We start from the raw sequence: 14490 nt of genomic DNA, 5'->3' as shown, positions 1-14490 counted from the left end.
AGATCGGCAGCCCCTCGGACTGCGGGGACGGAGGGGACCGGGACAGGGACTCAGCTGTGACCGTCGGCGCCCCTGCCGGGAGGGCGCCCCGGGGAGCGCGGGGTGAGCGGGGCGGGGCGGGGCGGCGCAGGCCAATGGGCGGGGAGCGGGGCGGGGCGCAGGAAGCTGGGCGGGCTTGGCAGGGGACCTAGGAAAGCCCCGCCCGGCGCAGCCAAGGCTGGGACGGCCGCCCGGGGTGTCTCCCACTTCCTGCTCCGGCGCTGGAGCGGCGACTGGACCAGGAACGCGCAGGTAGGACCCGGGGCCCGCGCACGGGTGGGAGGCTGGGAGATCGGCCCGGGCACGCGGCGGCGGTCCACAGAGCGCTGGGCCGCCGGCGGGACGCCAGGCGGCGGGGATCCCGGGATTTCCCGATCCCCAGTGGGGATTGCTCACCTGCCGGCTCCTCTTCGCGCGAGGGGCAGCGGAGCCTCCGTGCGTTCCGCCCAGCGCACCTGAAGCGGGGCTGGGGAGGTTAGTGCTGATGCTCAGACACCCACACGCCCCAAACTCGCCCCGTCCCCGACACGTCAGAGGGGCGGCCTCTTGAAGGGGCTTGGGAACGTCGTGAGCGTGGGGGGAGGCAGGTCTTGGGCCACCAACCTCCCCCGTCTTCTCTGGGCAGTCACCCGCAACCCCGCGCACAGGAAGTCGGTGAGGATTTGGATAGAGGAATCTGGTGAAACAAGGCCCTTTCGACCTCTTCTGTCCTTATTTGAATACTGGATGGGCCCAATAATAGCGGTCATTTGCTGGGACTTCTGTTGTACGGGCCTGCCCTGAACACTGAAAGTATTCTGAGTTAAAGTTCAAAATAACCTTTGTGGTCGGTGCTTTGTGTTTATTGTGGCCATTTTGCAGATGAGAACTGCTGAGGCACAGGCAGCTTAAATGACTTGCCCAAGGTGATGCCCACAAAAGAAGTGCAGAGCAGGATTCCAATGCACTCATTCTGGCACCAGAGCCCACTGCCCTCCACATGTCAACATTGGTCAAACTACCCCATAAACAAATTCTCCAGGGGATTCGCTTAAGGCGCAGCTTCTCAGGCTCTTTTTGGTGAGATTCAGATTCAGTAAACCCAGGAATCTAGATTCTTCTTCTCCTTCCTCTCCTTCTCCTTCTTCTCTTGAACAAAATCTATGTTTCTTATAACCAGGACAGTCTGGGGACCGGCAAACTTGGTGCCTGCTGCTGGGATTCACACATCACCCCCAGGCCAGCACTTACCCTGCTTGAATCCCAGCCTTTGCCCTCTGCGGCGAGGTATGACCCCCGCCCCCCTGCAACTGCTCCCCTATGGGTGGCCTTTTAGGATCACCAGGCATTTGCTGGGACAACAGTGCCTTTATTAAAATCCTTAAGTCCAGTGGGAAAACTGAGGCTCGGGTTTACTTTTGTCCAGGTGTCCCCCACAGTCAGGGGTTTCCAGAGTCCTACAAAGGCCACTTGAACTCAGCCCCACCATGAGTACAGACGAGGATGCTGAGGTATAGAAAGGGAGGTGACCCACCCCAGCCATTCACTCACTCATTAGCACTCTCTGGGCACTGCTTGAGTGCTGTTCAGGGCACTGGTGTTTGCCCTCAAGGAGCTCCCTCTCGGGGGGGCGGTTGGGGAGAGCTATGAGGAAGGGAGGAAGCACAGGTAGGGGGTGATCAACCTTCATGGGTCAATGGGACGGACTTCATGGAGCAGGGACCTCTGAGCCAGCCCTGGGAGAGGAGGAGAGGAGCTTGGTAGGTGCAGAATGAGAGGGAACAGCATGCTGAACATTGGGAACAGCATGGATAAAGGATAGGAGGTCGTTCAGGGAGCGGGGGAAAAGCCAGTGCTGGATGGAAAGGTGGGGAGTGTTGTGAAAGGCCTTGAATGCCATGCCGAGGAGTGTAGGCCAGTGTATTTTACCTTTGCCTGAACCATAAGAATCACGATACAGATTCCTGGGCCCCACCGCGGACCTCTGGAGCTAAATCTAGAGGGAGGCTGGGGGAAGGCCGCAGGGAGGGAAAACCACTAACCAGTCACACTGGTTACAGCACACCCAGTTACCAGCAGGTCTGGGATGACCTGAGGATTTCCAAATTCTGGGCAGTGACTGAGTAACTGATGTGTTTTGTACAGCAAAGCCCAGGGTTGCAGAAAGCCGAGGGAGGGGCAGGAACGCTGTCCCCGAAGGCATTCACAATTTCCTGCTGTTCAGATTCAGAAGAGGAGCTGAAATGAAGTATCAAAGAAATGAGAAGAGAGACCCTTTCCTGGACCCCCTTCTCTCTATCCCCCTACCCCCCATCCCTACCCCCCGGATGGAGGAGAGAGTTTGGGATCAAATGTTCACTGCCCTTGATGGCACCTGGGAGTGGGGCAGGGACAGAGGCCCCCTGGGTGCTTCGTTTCCTCACATTTGTAAAATTGAGCTTCTATGAGTGCTAATGACATCATGTTTTATAAGCTCCTTAGCACAATTTCCAACACAACACATCCACAGTCAGAATCCATGTCTGTTGTTAGCTGTCAAGAAATATAGCTTGGAGGTTAAGAGCATGGACTCCGGAGCCAGATCGCACAGGTTCAAATGCTGGCTTTGCCACTTCTCATGGAGCCAAGTTCTCAAGACTTCAGTTTCCCCATCTGTGAAATTATAGTGTCTACTTTATACCATTTGTAGTGATGATGAACTGAATTCATAAGTGTCAAGCATACAGAACAGCGCCCAGTGTGAAGTAAGCACTATATATTTGTTAAGTAAATAAATGAACCCCATTGGATGGCATTTAATCTGCCCATTTTGCAGGTGAGGAAACCAAGACTCAGAGGTGTGTGTGGCGGCCTTGCCTAAGGTCGTACACCTAAGAGCACATCTAAGAGTGACAGATGGAGGGATTCAAACCTGCTTTCCTTCCCAACCTCTGTCCTTTCCCACTGTGCCACTTTGCTGGGGTGGCCAAGAGGGACATCTTTTGGAGCATTCCTCAGGACCGTGGAGACATACCAGTCTTGTTTGACCAGATTTCCCTTGGCTCAGCTTGAAGAGAGGCCGACGCTTGCCTAGATGTTGTACGAATTTGCCCTTGCAAGAATGTGGATGGGAGAACCCCAGTGGAGGCTGAGAGACCTAGAGAGACCAGGGGACCCTGCATCTGATGGGCCGTAACCCCTGTTGCTTTGCTTTCAGCCAAGTCATTCTGCTTCTCTGACCCTGAGGCAGAGAGAAGGTCACAGGCTTGAAGACAGGGGCCCCAGGTTCAAATGTGAGCTTGCTGTTCTTCCTATCTGTGGGATCTGGAGGAAGTTGCTTAACCTCTCTGAGCCTCAGTTTGCTTGTCAGTAAAATGGGTGTTTGGAGGGGGAGGGGTCGGTATTCGTGAGATGATCTTTGGAGATACCTTGCCCACAGCTCCGTGATTGCTACTTCTCTCCCCGATTAGGACAGAGTCACTTCTTCACATCCAGCGCCTGGCTTCCTCATTCATTTCTTCTTCGGATATTTATTGGGTACTTGTGTGCCAGGCAAGGTGCCAGGTGCTACTGATAGAGCACTGGACAAAGTCCTTGCTCTCCTGGAGTTTGACTTAGTTCTGAAAACAGGCAGTACACAAACAAACATACACAGATCTATGCTCCTTATCTAACACTGGAAATCCGCAAGCTCTGAAAACCGGAAGCATTCTCATCACTCAAGTGGAAGCAAGACCTGACATGAACTAACCGCGACGCTCTTTGGAGGCTTTATTTATTCCCCTTGGTGTGAAGGCTCGTGTGTCTTGCTGCAGAGATGTTCATGTGATTGATCACAGTGTGCTCCTCGGGCCCCATGGGGGGCAGGGGTAGTTTTGATGGGTGGTATTTTATACAAGATGACCTTTCTCTAATCTGAGTAATTCTGAATTCGGAAACACACCTGGCCCCCAGGATCTCACACAGGATGACAGGCACCTACAGTATCGTGTCACATAGTGATAGTGCTTGGAAGCAGTGTGGGGGTGGAGTCGGGGGAGCCTCTCTGAGGAGGGACATTTAGAAGGACAAGGGGCAGAGACCCTGGAGGAGCGGGCCAGGTGGAGGGAACCAGAGAGGATGCTAGAAAAGGTCTCGTCCGCCCGACCGGCCCCATTTCCGGGCCTGCTGCTTGCCCCCGCTCTGCGTGCACAGTTCTGTCTAAATGCACACATCTTCGCCTTTCCAAGAAGCGGTGATGCCTCTGAGGTTTCGGGTTTGCCTCCGACTGACTCATTTTCATTCTTGGGGCCCCCTTGGGACTCCTCATCTTCTCGACGTCACTTAAGAAATCCAAGTCTTCACCAAAGCAGGCCTGGGAGCTGCGACTGTCTGGGGATGCTCACCATCTGGGCTGGCATCTGAGTCCCCCCTCCCCCTCCCTCCAGAGAGAGAGGGAGGAGGTGGGTCCGGGCGAGGGGAGGAGAAGCTTGGCCCTCGAGGGTTTGGTGGAGCAGCTTTCCTGAGAGGGAGGAGGTGTTCTAAGCAATAGAACTGTGAAGGGACTAACAGCCTCCGGCCTGCAGAGCCAGTTTGCAAGGCTGAAAGTGACAGGCACGCACATGTGTTGAGTGCCAGCATGGGGCTCGCTGCTTATACTCAACTCAGCAAGCGTGCTGGGGCTGGGGACACAGCAGTGACTGATGCAGCAACAAGGGCCCTCGTGGAGCTGACCGTCTAGTGGTGGAGGTGACTTTTTTTTGCGGTACGCGGGCCTCTCACTGTTGTGGCCTCTCCCGTTGTGGAGCACAGGCTCCGGACGCGCAGGCTCAGCGGTCATGGCTCACGGGCCCAGCCGCTCGGCGGCATGTGGGATCTTCCCGGACCGGGGCACGAACCCGTGTCCCCTGCATCGGCAGGCGGACTCTCAACCACTGCGCCACCAGGGAAGCCCTGGAGGTGACTTTTCAGCTAAGACCTGACATAGACACGTGGATATCTGGGGAAAGAGTGATCCCAGCAGAAGGAACAGCAAGTGCAAAGGCCCTGAGGTGTGTTTGACTCACAGCAAGGAAGCTGATGTGGTTGGCTGGAGTTGAAGCAAGTTGAAGAGGCCTGGGGAGAGAGGTCAGGCAGGCCAATAGCAGCCAGAGGCCTGCATTGTCTCACTCAACTTGTACAGTAACTCTACGAGGTAGGAGCTGCTCACCTCCCATCGATCTGCCCAGCAGCCCTGTGCACGTGGTCAGGCCAGGGCCGACGTCACAGGTGATCCGATCATTGCCCAGATCATTTTACAGATTATTTTACCGATGAGCATCTTCCCAGCATGGCAGACACCCTAAAGCAGAGGGGGCGTGGTGGGGCTGAGGGTCGTGGAGGCAGGTAGATGCGTGGGTGCCTCCCCAGTTCCCTGGGGAGGAAACTGAGGCTCAGGGAAGAGACTTACTCGGTGATACAACTTGGAAGGGGCAGAATCTGGATTCAAATCCAGGGCTGGAAGCCTGTACATTTAACTACTATTCTGAGCCATCCAGCCCAAGGAGCAGAGTTTAAAAGAAGTAGGTTTCTAGGTTAGAAATAAGGGAGCACAGTCACCAAGAGCTGTTTTGGTGAACTGCGGAAGGCCTGAGGGTTTCCTGAAGCAGCCAAGAGAGTGTTTTGTCTTTTTAAGAGGAACTTCTCCAGAGAGGAGGGACGCCAGATCTCTGCGGGGGCAGCCCTCCAAGCCCGCAGACCCTCAGCTTCCCAACAGTCTTGCTTATGGGGAGTAGGCCTTCTAGAAACCAGATTCTACTGTTGGACAGCTCTAACTGGGAGAATATCTTTCCTGGGATTTAGCTAAATTAGCTTTCCAGGAACTTTTGTTTTCTGGCTTTGGTTCTACCCCTTGGAGGTAGTAAGCATCCTCTTCCATCCCAGCGCAGTGATTCTCTTATTCAGATGACACAGCCATAATTCATTCAGTCATTCTTCCTCTTCAGTCTGGCTTTGGGCATGATCTAATTGGTCAGAGTCCCACATAGAAACCATTGCCTCCCCCAAAGCCTGCCCAGTCAGAGAGGAGGGAGACTGTCACCTCCTTGGATCTGGAGCACATACCTCTGTTGATACCACCTGCAATCATACTTTGTAGTGGCCACACCCCAGTTGGGGCTGGTATTGAACTTGTCAGCTAAACCCTCCAGTTCTCTCGTCTACAAGAGCTGCTGTCAATTAAGGTTTCTTCCATTCTGAGGTTCCTTGTTTGAGGCTAACAGTCATTCTCAGTCTTTCTTGTTTTCTAGTAAATCAACTGCAAGCTATAATTTTTCTCTGAGTACTGCTATGGCTTCATTCCACAGGTCTTGTTACACAGTGTCATTCACTGCTAACTATTATAGTTTATAATTTCCCTTTTGATTAAAAGTGTTATGTGCGTTATAATTTTTTTAAGGTAGATGGAATTTTTTAAGTTATTTTTTGATTGTTGATTTCTGAATGTATTGCATAATGGTCAATATTTGTAGACTCTATGATATCAGTGATGGAGAATTTGTCGAGATCGTCTTTGTAGGATTTTCTGGTCCATTTTTTTTCTGTTTGTTCCTCTTGTATTTGAAAGGATGTGTGTTTTTGTTGGGTTAAAGTTCTAGAAATATATTTTGTTCACGCTTACTAATTATATCATTTATATTTTCTCTGTTTTTATGTAGTTTTCTCTACCTGATATATCTCCCACTATGATAGAGGATCTGTTCATTTTTCTCTGGCCTTCTCTCAGTTTTTTGCTTCGTTTTTGTAGGTATGTTGTTAGGTGCTTATAAACAATATACAATATGAATAGAAGAGGGTTCATGATTTTTATACCTTCTTGGTGAGCTGCTCCTTTTATCAGTATAAAACAGCTACCTTTCTTTTAATACTTTGATGCCTTAAATTCCATTTTATTCAGTATTAATATTCGTATACCTGTTATCTTTATTTGCATTTTTCCTGACTAATTTTCCAACTCTTTATTTTCTTTTCTGCCCCTCTAACGTCGAAGGACTTTTCTTTGACCCCAGTCTGGTAGCCGCATGAGTTTAAAAAAAAAACAAAAAAGAAACTTGCATTTTAGTCTCAGCTCTGCAACCCACTTGCTCAGTGATCTTGGGCAAGTCATTTTCCCTCTTTGGGCCTCAATTTCCTAAACCGTAACATGGGGATATGACTCGCTTTGCCCCTCTTTAGGGTTTTTGTGAAAATAACAACACATAGTGAATATGAAAGGCATTGTAAACATCCCTGTACTCATATTAGTCGTTGGGTGTAAACACTGGCCAGCATTCTAGGTAGCGAGAATGGCATGTACAAAGGCCTGGAGGAAGGAACACATCCACAATGAGGCAGCCAACGACTTCAGTTTCACCATCATTGGTTGGCTGCCTCTGCGTTCGCAAGGAGACGTGCATGAGACACAGTCCCTGGCCTGGAGGACTTTCAGTCTGGAAATGGAGCAAAATGATGCGCACGGCTCACTCTTTATGAGAATGGAACTGATGTTTGGACAGAGGGACAGGCAGAGCTGGGAGGTGGGGGGAGGAAAGAGTAGCGTTTGATCAGGAACATCCTGAGAGGGTGGCGTAGGAGGAGGGCACTGAGAGGCAGAGGAAACAGCCCAAGGGAAGTGGGGAGTCTGTGGCTCATATGGGGAGGGTGGGGCAGGGCTGGGGGGGTGTAAGGACTGCTCTTTGATCCCCTCGTCCGCACCCCCTGAGGAGGAAAGCAATGGGGCTTTTGCAAAATTTTGGAACTCCTCACTGACAAATGATACTGCTCAGCCACAGGAGGGCAGGTGGTGATGGCGTGTCTCCAGCCTTGCTCCCTCTCATCACCATAACAACCGTATCCCACGGGGACAGAAGGAAGGAACGTTTGGGGGTGCCAGAGCTTAGGGAAGGTGCCGGGGAGGGGTCTCACCTGTTGCTTCTTTCCTCTCATTGGGGGTCTTCTGGTGTCTCAGGACACCCACTTACCCAGGAGGACATCACCTGGTGGTTGTAAGCCACAGAGGGACCACAAATGTGGGGTGTGGTTTTTAAAAATTGAGCATTTAAAAACCAGGGTAATATACATACAAATCTGGGTTTCTAGCTTCTTGTGAAAAATCGAGCACCCTAGTGACCCCTAGGTCTTCATTTACATGGTGCAAAGCAGAGTGGCGGGTGCCTGTTAGGACTGGACATGTGCTCGCCACCTGCCCTCTCTCTACTCACTGAGGTCATGCATCTGCATTCTCTTAGATATTTGGTTGCCGTTGGGGGAGATGACCCTCCGTGGCCGTGAGAGGTGGCTGGGAGCTGGGAACTGCCCCCGGAGGGAGTGAGCGCCCCATTGCTGGAAGCAAGCAACTAGAGGGTTGATGGCCCCGTGGCAAAGGCCTAGGGGAACTTGAAGTGTTAGCTGACTTGGACTCCGGGGTCTTTGGGGATCCACCAGCTCTGAGAACTGGCTGTTCTGAGACCTGCGATGACAAACCCCAGTAGCCTCGTGCACCCTCTGCTCTATTCCCTTCCCTCTCACCCATCGTATTTTTCTTTTTCTTTTTATTGCAATGTGCATGCAGACAAGTGCCCGGCTTCACAAAGTAAACACAAGCGTGTATAACCTGATCAGGAAACAAAGCATGACTCGCCCCCCAGAAGATTCTCTCCCGCCCCACCCTCCCCAGGACACTTTCCTGACCACTAACCCCAAGATTGGTTTGTGTCCTTTTGGACTTCATATAAATGGAATGAGTATTGCCCTTTCAAGCCCAGCTTCCTATACTCAGCTTGTACTCTGAGACCCTTCTGTGCTGTCATGGCAGCTGTCATGTACTCAGGGTCTGTACTTGGCGTTTGGAGACGAGCTTTTGCTGCCTGCTCCATCAGCACTGCCCTAAGGCTCTTCTACCCAGCTATGCCAGCCATGGTCTCTTTGCCTCCCCTCAACCGCCCCAGGAGGCAAGTGGTTCAGCTCTCATTTCACAGATAAGGAGACCGAGGCTCTGAGAGGACCACAGTGTGCCAAGGTCTCCCAGCCAGTCAGTGCAGAGTCCACACGCTTAGGTTCAGAGTTATGCTTCCGCATCTTAGATGCTCTGGGGTCCCTGCCCATGTGGGTGTCCCCACACATCTGTGTGTCCCTGACCGTGCCAAGAATGATAAAGGATGAGACAACAGAAAGAACTCGAGGGACAGCCCCATCCCAACCCCCGCCTGTCTGCAGACAGACCATGAACAGGGAGCTCTTATCTGTGCTGACTGCTTTGTGTTTGCCCAGGGACAAAAGTCCTGGTCCCTGTTGAGACATGCTCCCTGTGAGGACTGGGCAAACAGTGGTCGGTGGTGGAGGCCAAGTTCTAGTTCATCACTTCCTGCCTCGTTACCTTGGGACTATTTCTGAATTCCCCTGAGCATCAGTTTCCTCCTCTGTGCAGGTAATGTTTAACCACATCTTCCACACGGGGCTTGCTGGGAGGAGCAAACAGAGAGGTGCATAAAAGGAGTGAATTTACGGCTGCTTCCTCCATGCCAGGTGCTGTACTGTGACTCCAGAACCAAAAGATCTGGGTTCAATTCCCAGGCCCACCTCTTACTAGCTGTGCATCCTTAGGCAGGTTCCTGGACCTCTCTGGGCCTCAGTTTCCCCATGTCTACAAAGGGAATGATAATAATTGCACCTTCCATGTTCCTCAGTTGGGGAAGGGTGGAACCTATGGGCAGAAGGGCCCAGGGCATGGTCTCTAAAGACTCAAGGAATTGGGGGCAATCATGGTGACTTCTGGTGACCTCAGTAAGAAGGCAAACTGGGAGCCGTGACTGTCACTAAGACAGCCAAACTCTAATCAGCATCTTGGGGCCGAGACGTCTTGAATCTGTGCATCAGGGCAATGAGCAGTAATCAGGGTAACGCCCCAATTACCAGCTCTCTGGAGATCAGCTCCCCCCTCCCCTCTTGGGGTGGCCAAGATCGGTGTGGTGCCTGCCTTGGGGTATATAAGGAGACTCTGAGCCAGAATTGGTCAGTGTTTATCCAGCAGTAAGAGGCAGAAAATGCCAGCTCTGGGAGCTGTATCCCTGCCTCCATCAGGGATGGCTGGCCAGGCCGCACTGCACACAGCCAGGGGGAGTGCGTGCATTTATTCTTCCATTCAGCAAATATCTATGGACCCCCTCCCCCGCTACTGTGTGCCAGGCACTGTGCTAGGCTGTAGGGCTATAGCAGTGAACAGGGTGGGCACAGCCTGTAGGAGCTGGTGTTCTCTGGGGGATTTGGACTGTGCACAGGACACATGCGTGTGTGATAGGCAGTGAGGAGTAAGTGCCAGGAATAGAAATAAAGCAGAAGGGCTTGCAGAGTGATGGAGGCTGTGGCCGCTGGTCCTGAGCCGTGGCGTCTGCACTCAGGTCCTCAGGCGCAGCCTCCTCCCTGGGGGCACTGGTACCTTCTGAGGATGGGCGTGGCTTCCAGGATCCTAGATGGTGTCACCTGGCTGCCCCTCCCGTGGACATTTGGACTTAATGTGTCCGCAGCCAACGTGAGCGTCCACATTGCCATAAGGTGGCTGTTAGCACAGGATGCCAGCCTGTCCCGGAGATGGTGCACCCCCTTGGGGCTCTGGCCCAGCCGAATCCCACGAAGGAGGTTCACGGTCTCCAGCCCCCTCCCTCCCCTCTCAGACAAGGCTGTGTCTCTCACTCTGCAAGCTCCCGTGGGCTTCAGCCACAGCTGATGACCTGCAAACCGGTCTCTAGCGTGAGCCTTCCTTCTGAGCTCCAGGCCGCTAGGACATACTGCCTCCTGGATGCCTCTTGGGGCCCATCGCCTACTTGGACTCACCAGGTCCACAGTATGGTGAAGTGCATGGTCTTCCACAGCAAGACCGTGCCTCTTCCCGGCACCTGCCACTGTCCATCCGCCCGTGCTCCAGCCCAAGGCCACCTCCCTGCTCCCAGCTCCTAGCCACCAGTCATCACCAAGTTCTGCCACGTCTACCTCCCAAACAGAGCTAGAGCCTGGCTTCTCTTCTGCAGCTCGAGCGGCACCGCCTCTTCTGTCAGCTACTCCTGCACTCGTTCTCCACACGCAGGTCGGAGTGGGCTTTCTGGAAAGCAGCTCCTCTCCTGCCCAATAGCCTTCAGTGGCTCCCTACTGCCCTGAGGAAGGAGTCTGAATCGCTTACCACCCCTGTTAGACAGTGTTGTCTTCCGGCCCTTCTGACTGCACTGCTCTCATCCCCTGTGACCCCTACCCCTCACTGCAGCCAAGGGCCTGTCTTGTAGGATGGGAAATGGGCCCATCCTCCAGTAGCTTCTCTCCTCGCTCAAATATTTGTTAAGGGAAAGAAGGAAAAAAGGCACGACTGAATGAATGAATGGCCTTTTTCACATCTGTAGTAGCTGGCACACAGTAGGTGCTGAGAAAACACCTGCAGCAAGAATACATGGGGCCCAAGCGAGGGGGTGAGGACCCGAAGCACACAGTAGGCGCGGGGGGAGCCTGGTGGGCTCTTTGGCTGAGGTGTCTGGTTCTTGCTGCTGCCAGCAGCAGAAGCAGCCTGCTGCCGCCCCTCCCCTCCACTCTCTGGGCTGGGGGTGGGGCAGGCAGGCAGAGCCCAGGCCATTTTGGGGCCCTGACCAGACTTCCTCACCATCCTGGGTGGGGCTGGTGACGTGGCTTTCGCTTCTGGGAACCCTAGCTGGACAGCAGTTCTGGGAAGGCTGCTGACCCGGGGAGAAGTGTATCCCTACCCCCCCTGCCAGACCAGCTCAGCAGACACTTCAGGCCAGCGTAAGATTGTGGAGTTTCAGGGGTCAGCGGCTCCGGAGGGAGGTCACCCGCAGCGCCTGCTGTCCCAGGCTTCCTATCCACATGCCTCTTGTCACAGGACCGGCTGCATCCTGTCTGCTGATCCAGCCTCCCACCCCTTCCACGTCGGTTTGCAGCCAAGAGAGGGGAGAGGACCCGGAGGCCTGCACACCCTACTGGCTTTAGGAAGAGCCCCGCTGGGTCGCTTCTGTGCTGCTGCTGGCTTCTGACATTTCAAGACTCGCCACTCATCTCCCCCCAAATAAAAAGAGTGAGTTAAGTGTGTTTCCCGGTCAGCAGGAGTGTTTTCCCACTCTGTCTGCTTCTGCTCTTTTCTTGGTCAGGCTTTCACCCACTCTGCTGCTTCCTAACTCCATGAACTTGGCTTTGTCACTTGCCCTCTGTAGGCCTCAAGTTTCCTCTTTGGCCAATCGGACTAATAACACCACATGCCAGGGCTGCAGGGACGACATTCTGAGAGGCAGTGGTGCGTGGATTCTGGCGTGAGATTGCCTGGGTTCAAATCCCGGCTCTGTGACCACAAACGAGTGCTCTGGCTTCTCCGTGCCTTCGTCTCCTCATCATTAAAATGAGGATTTTTTTTTTTTTTTTTTGCGGTACGCGGGCCTCTCGCTGTTGTGGCCTCTCCCGTTGCAGAGCACAGGCTCCGGACGCGCAGGCCCAGCGGCCATGGCTCACGGGCGCAGCCGCTCCTCGGCATGTGGGATCTTCCCGGGCCGGGGCACGAACCCGTGTCCCCTGCAGCGGCAGGCGGACTCTCAACCACTGTGCCACCAGGGAAGCCCGGATTTTTTTTTTTAATTATTTTTTTATTTTTGGCTCCGTTGGGTCTTCGTTGCTGCGCGCAGGCTTTCTCTAGTTGCAGCGAGCGGGGGCTACTCTTCGTTGTGGTGCGCGGCCTTACCACTGCGGTGACTTCTCTTGTTGTGGAGCACGGGCTCTAGAGCACAGGCTCAGTAGTTGTGGCGCACGGGCCGAGTTGCTCCGCAGCATGTGTGATCTTCCCGGGCCAGGGGCTCGGAACCCATGTCCCCTGCCTTGGCAGGTGGATTCTTAACCACTGCGCCACCAGGCAAGCCCTAAAATGGGGATTTTAATGGCATCTACTTCATAAAGTTGTGAGAACTAAATTGCTTAATATATTATAAGCACTTAGAACCATGCCTGGCACATAATAAGTACTGTATATGAATGACAGTTATTAGGGGCAAAGGCTTGGTACGTACTCCATGTTTAAAAACAGATTATTGTATTCATTGTTGTTGAATTTTAACCAATCATTGATTTAATAGATGTTTCATGAGCACATACTGTGTACATGTCAGGCACTGCTTAGGCACCGGGGACAAAACAATGACCATGGCTATTTTACTTAAAGGAATGTTTGTCGTACTGATTTGTAAGACCACTTTATATGTTAAGGCCCTTCACTTTCTGTAATGTAGATTGCCACTTTTTGCTAATCTTTTGCTTGCTTGCTTTTTTTCTTTACGGTGTGTTTTGATCTGGGGAAGTTCAAAACATTTCTGCAGTCAAATCTTTCTATCTTTGTCATCTACCTACTGAAATAAAATAAACATTCACCTATATAACCTCAGAGATATGATTTGAGATGGTGATAAGTGTATGACAGAAATAAACAGGGTGCTGTGATGAGAAGTAACAGAGGGTGCCCTCGCTGGATGGTGTTTCTGGGTGTAAAGGGTGCGAGGGAGGAAAGGGACAGGGGTGTGTCAGAAGGCCAGTGGGACAGAAGGCTCGTGGGGGAGGGAGCACGAGGGAGGGAATAGGAGGGGATGGTAGTGGGGTCTCCGGGGGCCAGATCATCAGAGGGGCTGGGGTGGTTTGGGTTGGGTTTTTTTTTTTGCATTTTCTTAAACTTCTTATTTTATGGTAATTGTTGTAAGGATTAATCCACGCAGTTGTAAGAAATAATACAGAGAGATCCCCTCTACTCTGTTTCCCCCAAGGGTAACATCTTACAAAACTATAGTTCGATATCACAACCAAGGTATTGACATTGATAGAAACCACCGATCTTCCTCAGATTGCCTCCGTTTTACTGGTACTCGTTTGCGTGTGTGTTTGCACACGCACGCACATGTTATTTTTATTCATTTTGTTAGCTTGCTTCTTATTAATTTAACTGTATCACGTGTACAGTTTTTGTCTCCACCACTGCAGTGAGATACAGAACAGTCCTATCATCACAAGGATCCCTGTGTTGCCCTTTTATAGCCGTACCTCCCTCCCTCCCTGCTGCCCCTCCCACACCCATGCGGGCAACCACGAATCTATTCACCATTTCCATAGTCTGATCATTTCAAGAATGTTACATAAAGGGAATCAAGCAGCATGTAGCCTTTTCGATTGGCTGCTTTCATTCCGGGGCTTGGATTTGATTCTGACTCAGAGATGCTGCTCTTGGATGGGCTGTGGACCCCTGGGGCTCTGTGCTCCCCCCCCAACCCCGACCCCGGGGTGAAGACATCTTTCACCAGAGGCCAGAGGCCAGTGAAGTGAACAGACAGATCATGGCCTGGTTTCCAATTTGAAAATGACTCTGGTTTCAGCATGGAGAAGAGACTCGCGTTTGTAGCAACTGCTAACTGCCCCCCACCCTGCCGGCTCCCCCTCGTTTCAGCGTTGTCCCCAGCCCCAGACTGGGTCTTGGAAAAA

The 14490-nt window shown here is 52.6% G+C and overlaps 1 protein-coding gene across 8 annotated transcripts in view; it reads left to right on the top strand.

Moving 5' to 3' along the window:
- Positions 1–205: 205 nt before the first annotated feature.
- Positions 206–14490, top strand: part of IL4R (interleukin 4 receptor) — a 40730-nt gene continuing 26445 nt past the window's right edge. For 2 of the 8 annotated variants that reach the window (XM_022588464.3, XM_022588460.3), the window contains exon 1: positions 206–291. The gene's annotated coding sequence lies outside the window, so the exon portion shown is untranslated. The other 6 variants (XM_022588463.3, XM_022588459.3, XM_022588458.3 and 3 more) reach the window with 5 other exon arrangements.

Source organism: Delphinapterus leucas, chromosome 15, assembly GCF_059928025.1.
Source record: "Delphinapterus leucas isolate spDelLeu-1000000601 "Yukka" chromosome 15, BTC_Dleu_Yukka2, whole genome shotgun sequence".
Classification (NCBI taxonomy): domain Eukaryota; kingdom Metazoa; phylum Chordata; class Mammalia; order Artiodactyla; family Monodontidae; genus Delphinapterus; species Delphinapterus leucas.
The sequence above is the reverse complement of the archived record's forward strand: the minus strand, read 5'-3'. Positions and strand labels throughout refer to the sequence as shown.